At 41.5% G+C, this 7679-nt stretch overlaps 1 pseudogene; it reads left to right on the top strand.

Moving 5' to 3' along the window:
* Positions 1 to 6996, top strand: part of LOC123940668 — a 32370-nt pseudogene extending 25374 nt beyond the window's left edge.
* The last annotated feature ends 683 nt before the right edge of the window (positions 6997 to 7679 follow it).

A 7679-nucleotide genomic window follows, 5' to 3' on the forward strand; every position in this document is an offset into this window, starting at 1 on the left:
AAAAAAAAAAGACAGATTATGTCTACAGGAGAGAAAGTAATCCCATGTCCCCCATCTGCTGAGTGGGGCAGGAGGCTATAGTATTCTGAAAGTTTTGAACTCTAACATTTCAGAGACATTGTTCAAGACCCAAAAAGACCTGCTCATAAACTTTTAGGAATTATTTTTTTCCCTTTTAACTAGAGATTTACTTTTTTCTCCCTGTTTCTCTTACTATTTATTTTATAAGGGACCCCGATACGATACAAGAAGTGTGTTTTTTACTAATTTTCTTTCCTAAAGATTTTCGTCGCTGATAGTATTTTGTATTCCCAAAAAAGTGATTTTTCTTGGCTTTAAGCTTCTTCATGTTGGCTTATTTCCTTGCTAGAAAGAATTGCAGATTTTATTTTGGTGGATGTTTGGCTGGTTTCTTGGGGTTTTTTTTATGTACAATTTACCCTGTTAACCATTTTTAACCGTCCAGTTTCCTGGCATTAAGAACACCACCACCACGTATCTCCACAATTTTTTCATTTCTGTAGCCTGAAACTCCATACCCATTAAAAAACTTCCCACACCTCCTGCCCCTCAGCTCCTGGCAACGGCCGTTCCACTTTCTGTCTGGAGGAATTTGACTTCGCTAGGAACCACGTGTAAGCCGAATCACACCATTTTGGTCCTTTTCTGTCTGACTTATTTCATTCAGGATAATGTCTTCAAGGTTCATCTCTGATACAATGTGTCAGAACTTTGCTCCTTTTGAAGGTTGAACAAAAATACTCTGTTGGGTGGCTATACCACGTTTTGTTTCTTTACCCATTCATCTGAGATGGCCCCTTGGGTTGCTTCCACATTTCTGCTATTGTGAATAATGCTGCTATGAACATGGGGATACAGAGTTCTGTTTTTGAGGAACCTCCATACTGTTAAGGATTACTTCAGAAGAAGCGCATGAGGGTGTAGTTTTTCCAGGAGTGGGTAAAACAATGGTTCCCAAACTGGATTATGCATCAGAATTACCTGGGAGCTCACATGCAAATTCCCGAGTGTCCCATTTTCCAAGACTATTAAATGAGATTATCTAGAGGAGGAGCTGGGAATCTGGAATTTAAAACAAGTTCCCTGTGCCACTCATCTCTAGGGTGGCCTACGGAGCCATCAGGTGCAGGGAGGAGGGCTCAAGCTGCCTCCGCAGTGTCTACTACACACACCCAAAGGGAAACAAGCTTTGTAAGACACAGGTCCCACGCCGCTTTGCTCTTACTTCTAATACTTACTTCTTGTAAGAAAGTGATGGAGTAAGGAAAGCCATCTTCCTGTCTGGGGAGGAACCAGGATAACAGCTCTCACAGCTCAGGACTCAGCGGCTAACTGCCCTGAATCTCCTGACTCTCAGGAGTGGGACTATACAATATCGAGGACTCCTATTTGACAGTGGCTTCTGTCAAGATTTCTCATAGGTGGTGTGGGTTCCTTCCATCTAGACTATCAGAGCCTTTACTAGGGATTCTCCATTAAATGCCAGCTGGTAGGTTCATATGAAATGGTTTGGCCTCTCTGCCCACAGTGTTGCTTCCAGGAGTGGTTTGTTTGTTTGTTTGTTTGTTTTTTGTTTTTTAAGATTTTATTTATTTATGACGAAGAAAGATCGTGAGGAAGGGAACATAAGCTTGGAGGAGCTGTAGAGGGAGAAGCAGGCTTCCCACAGAGCAAGGAGCCTGATATGGGTCTCCATCCCAGGATGCTGGGACCGTGACCCAAGCCAAAGGCAGACACCTAACCAGTGAGCCACCCAGGAGCCCCTCCAGGAGTGTTTATAAAGGTCTGTGGATGCTCCAAGAGAGGCAGTCTTTCCCAAGGAATGCTGTGAGAACTTTTTTTTAAATCGGGATTTTTTTTCTTTTAAGTTTCGTTTTGTAGTTTGCTATAACATCATTCATATTGAGCTTAGAAAGTTTGGATATTATAAGAAAATGGAAGGAAGAAAAAACTGGTCCTAATTCCCACTTCCCAGAGTCTACTATTTTTGTGAATTCCTTCCTGCCTTTTTTCTCTGCATAGTTTTTTATGTGCTCACTTATCATAAGTATTTTCCCATGTTATTATAAACTCATACATGCATTTCAGTGGGTGCAAGGATCTGCCATGGTTTACTCAATTCGTTCCTTACTTTTAAATATTTTTGATTGTTTCCAACTTTTCTCTATTGAAAATGGTATGACAAGGAACATTTTTAGACAGAAAGCCTCCTGCAATATTTTCCCTTAGGGCAAAGGCCAAGAAATTGGATTATTAAGTCAAAGTCATGAACATAATAAGGCCTTTGATATGTATGTAGCCCATCTAATTTTTGAAAGGGTGGACACCAAATTACCCAACCATGAGCAAATATAAAAATGGGCACCATTACCTAGATCCTAGTCTAGTGGTTGGACGCTGAGTGATTTTGCCCTCAGGGGACATCTGACAATGTCTGGAGGCATTTTTGGTTTTTGCAATGGGAGGGATACTACTGGCATCTGTTGAGCAGAGGCCAAGGGTGCTGCTAATCATCCTACAATGCACATTATAGCTATACACAACAGAGAATCATCTGGCCCAGAATGTCAGTCATGGCAAGGTTCAGAACGCTACTCTATTGTAACCATCACTTGGATCACAACCCATTCAGGGAGAAAAAGACAGAATCTTATCAGTTCAATTTCAGGACCCAGCTGTCAGCTGCTGGTGCTTCTGTCAATGTTACATACACGAGGTCAGTGATGAAAACCAGTCTAAACATCAGCTCAGTGTGTCCTTGTCCAAATTAGCTCCCTGCTCCAGAATCAAATTTCACCTTGACCAACTGAGGGCACTTCCCTGAACCACCTCTTACCCTGGGGCTCTGAGAGTTCTTACACGTTGGCTGCCCATGGCTCTCAGTCTAGACCACTACCTCTTATCAGAAATGTTCGATGCAATTCAAAGTGGGGGATCCATATGCTCTGATTTTGAGAAAATTTCTGGGATCCTATGCAAATTTACCCATACACCACCCCTTCTCAGACCCACAGTAGTTCCTGGCAACACACATAAATAAACCTTAGGACTTTGAAGACAGGAATTCAAATCACAGATCTAATCTGTGGTACAAACAGCTAACTCTTCCCAGTATCTATCCTCCTGTTCCCCTATAGTAAGAGAATATCCAATTTTTAGCTGGCCAGTAGCTTCTCAGAATAAACACTTCATTTCCCAGACTTTCTTGCAGCTATCCAATAGCTTTTAAGTGGAAGTGTTGAGTGTGACCCCTGGTAGTGTCCTGTCAGAGGCAATGCACCCTTTTTTACTGATAGCATAAATAAATGTGGACATGCCAGCTTAATCTAAAGCAGCCATCTTAGACCAGGAGGTGGAAGTCAAGTTTGGAGGATGTCAGAGCAACAAGATAGAAGGAGCCTGGGTCCTTGATGATCATGGAGTTGCTGTGCCAACCCTGTACTCTTTACCACCAGACTTCACTATGTGGGAGAGAAATAACCCCATGTTTAATTTAAGCCACTGTTATTTTGGTCTCTGTTACAGCTGAACCTAATCCTAAGAGACACATAATCCAACTTCCTCATTTGAAAGATAAAAATGTAGGCCTGAATGGACTATATCAGGCTTGGTTCGTGGTGCATTTTCTGCCAGCTGTCGGGGAGTTCGCTGAATAAGAAAAAAAATGAATCATTTAAGAGAAATGGTGTATTTTGGGACACCTTATGAGATTGATAACACAAAAGAAGATAAAGGACTTGAATTTGGAGGAAAGCAAAGGCTTCAGAATATGTGAGATGAGATTTGGGGCACAGTAAGGAAAGGCAAAATAAAGTAACAGCCCTGATTTTTCAGGGTTAGATCTGAATCTGGGAGTAGTTAAAACTCTAACGACACTCTTGTTGATGTAATGATCCGTTTTTAGCAGTCAGCATGTCTGAATGCAGAGACTGTTTATAGAGCAGCATAATTAATAGATACTTCATGGAAGTGATTGTTGCTGGTTCAATTATTCTTTAAGAGATTGGACAGATCAAGAGACTGCTCTGGAAAGAGAATCACCCTTTCTTTTCTCCCCTTCAGAATAAATGAGCACTCATAATTTATTAAAATTATTCCCTTGGTTTCATTTCACTCGCAAAGGAAATATATGCACCCTCCTAAAATATACAGATTTATTTCTCCTAGAGTCTAGCAGGTAAAGAGAAAGATAATTGACATCATATTGAGTTAGAAGAAAGCTATGTCTGCGCATCGCCTAAGCAACCAGTCACTCAGGACAATTCTGCCAAAACACCCGTCGACTCTGAAAAATCCATCAGCCTGCTTATGTGACATCCGACAGCCTTCTGCTTGCCCTTCCCAGATTGAGTAGCTGAATTTCTTATTTTTTGTTGCCTATATTAGTTTCCTAAGGACACTGCTGCAGGTAAAGCTTTGACTTCATAGAGGAGGTCATCGATCTTTTTTTTTTTTTTAATATTTTATTTATTTATTTGACAGAGAGAGAGGTCACAGCAGGCAGAGAGGCAGGCAGAGAGAGAGGAGAAACAGGTTCCCCACTGAGCAGAGAGCCCGATGCGGGGCTCGATCCCAGGACCCTGAGATCATGACCTGAGCCGAAGGCAGAGGCTTAAACCACTGAGCCACCCAGGCGCCCCATAAGTCATCGATCTTTAAAACTCCCCACAGGGTGACTTTCTCATGACCATCAGAAAATGGTCTGCAGAAATAAGGTCCCATTGCCCACTGGAGCTTGAAGGGTCAAATGAAGCCCAGTCCCTGGGACAAGCAGAAACAATTAGAAAGAGGACCATTAATTAGCCTTCCCCTTTTCCTTCTTCTCAGTGCCCAGAAAATGGTTTTTCTTGGCTCTAGGACTAAGCGGAATGAACACCTGGTCCAGATTTGCTTGGATCCTTCTTCTCTAAGCAACTAATTCTTGATGGAAAATATGTTTATATCACATAGGCTCACACCAAAGAGAAGGAAAAGCCCCCATTTATCCTCTCTCTTTGATTTCATTTCAGCTTCTGGAGGCAAAGTCAGCCCAGGCAAGCCTCATGCAGCTCTTCATGGCACAGAAAACTGTTGGATCTGGCTGACTGCACTGTTATCATAGGGCAACAGAACCTTGGCAGCAGCCTCTTGAGCAGGTTACTGTGACTCTGAAGGCTATTTGCATCACAAAAGAGTATTTGAGCTGCACCAAGATTCAGCCCTCAAAACATGTGGGTAACCCACCCTGTGTACATCCACCTTTCTATGTAGTTACTCTTCTCCTCTGTGACTGGCCCACTTTCACACCTACTGCTCCCATGGTCCTTAGTGTAGCCAGTTCCAGGTTCACATGAGCTGCCACACCCTGGTTTTATCTGCTGGTTTAATCCCTCATTTCAAGCAGCGGTGTGCCAGAGCCAGTTCCCATTGGCTTAAGAAAACCAGTTGTTCATAGCTCTTCAAAATGTCCTATTCAATAGCATTACATTGGTAGATTGAAATCAGGCATTGTAAGGGTAATTACATCACAGAAATCAGCAAAATCTGTAAGAACTACCCCCAACCTGACCCAGAAAACCAATTAAACATTTCCTACCACATGCTGGATCTGTCCCTTTTGAAAAGGGGTAAGTATGTGTCCATTTATCATAGTCAATATAAATAATACACATTAAAAAATAATAAAAAAAGAATTTTAGGCCAACCTTAATTGGATTCTGGTTCAAACCAACTAAATGTAAAAAGATCTTTGGAAAAATTTGAAACCAATTAGATAATAGATAATATTAAAGAACTCATGTTAATTTTTTAGGCATATTAATATTATGGAGGAATAGAAGGGCACTTCCTCAACCTGATAAAGAGCATCTATAAAAAAACCTACAGCTAACATCATTATGTGGGAGAAACTCAAACTTTTCCCGCTAAGGTCATGAATGAAACAAAGATGTTCCCTCTTCTTTTCAACATTGTACAAGAAGTCCTAGCTGATGCAATAAGACAAGAAAATGAAAAACGACACAGATTGGGAAAAAAGAAATAAAACTGTCTTTGTTTACAGACAGCATGGTTGTCTATGTAGAAAATCTGAAAAAATCAACAACAAAAAACCTCCTGGAACAAATAAGCTATTATAGCAGGGTTGCAGGATATAAGATTAACAACATACAAAAGTCTATTGCTTTTCTACACGTCAGCAATGAACAAGTGGAACTTGAAATTAAAAACATATTACCTATGTCAACCATACTTAGATAAAAACTATTTTGAAAACCACATCAGTTACATTAGCATCCCCAAAATTAAACACTTAGGTATAAATCCAAAAAACATGTACAAGAGCTACACATGAGGAAAACTACAAGACTCTAATGGAAGAAATCATTAAGATTTCTTAAGATTAAGAGTCATAAATAAATAGATGTCCATGGATAAAAAGACTCAAAATGTCAAGATGCTCATTTTTCGGCAGTTTGAATCGCGGTGCGACGAAGGAGTAGGTGGTGGGATCTCGCTGGCTGTTTGAATAGTTCTTTCTCAGCTTTGCTTGTTTGAGCTACAGCAGAATTCGAAGTGGCTGGCGGTAAGGCCGGGAAGGACTCAGGGAAGGCCGAGACAAAGGCGGTTTCCCACTCAGAGAGAGCAGGCTTGCAGTTCCCGGTGGGCTGCGTCCATCAACACCTGAAACTAGGACGACCAGTTACAGATGTGTGGGCGCGACTGCAGCTGTGTACAGCGCAGCCATCCTGGAGTAGAGGAACCACAGAGGTACTTGAATTGGCAGGAAATGCTTCAAAAGACTTAAAGGTAAAGCGTGTTACTCCTCATCACTTGCAGCTTGCTATTGGTGGAGATCAAGAATTGGGCTCTTTCATCAAGGCTCCAGTTGCTGGTAGTGGTGTCATTCCACACATCCACAAAGCTCTGACTGGGAAGAAAGGACAAAGGAAGACTGTCTCAAGGATGCTTGGATTCCTTATTATCTCGGGACTCTAAATACTCTTAACAGCTGTCCAGCGTTGATGATTGCAGGGGACTCTATCACTGTGAAAAACACAATTTTACTTTTTTGTAATTCTGTTTGAGCAAGTTGGAAGTTTAATTAGCATTCCAACCAACCAAATTTCTGCGTTTGAGTCTTAACCATATTTAAGTGTTATTGTGGCTTCAAAGAAGCTATTGATTCTGAAGTAGTGGGTTTTGATTGAGTTGACTGTTTTTTAAAAACTGTTTGGATTTTAATTATGATGCAGAAGTTATAGTAACAAACATTTGGTTTTGTACAGACATTATTTCCACTCCAGTGGATAAGCTCAATAAAGGTCATATCCAAAAAGAAAAAAATATGCCCATTTTTTCTCAACTTGGTCTGTAGATTCAATCCCAATCCCAATCCCAATCAAAGTCCCAGCAGATTATTTTGTGGACATTAACAAACTGATTCTAAAGTGTATAGGGAAGGGAAAATTCCCAGGATGGCAAGAATTGAAACTACCTGACTTCAAGGTTTAAGATAGAGACATATTAATCAAGAATAGACAAATTGGGGGCGCCTGGGTGGCTCAGTGGATTGGGCCGCTGCCTTCGGCTCGGGTCATGATCTCGGGGTCCTGGGATTGAGCCCCGCATCGGGCTCTCTGCTCCGTGGGGAGCCTGCTTCCTCCTTTCTCTCTGCCCGC

This window comes from Meles meles, chromosome 4 (genome assembly GCF_922984935.1).
Source record: "Meles meles chromosome 4, mMelMel3.1 paternal haplotype, whole genome shotgun sequence".
NCBI lineage: Eukaryota > Metazoa > Chordata > Mammalia > Carnivora > Mustelidae > Meles > Meles meles.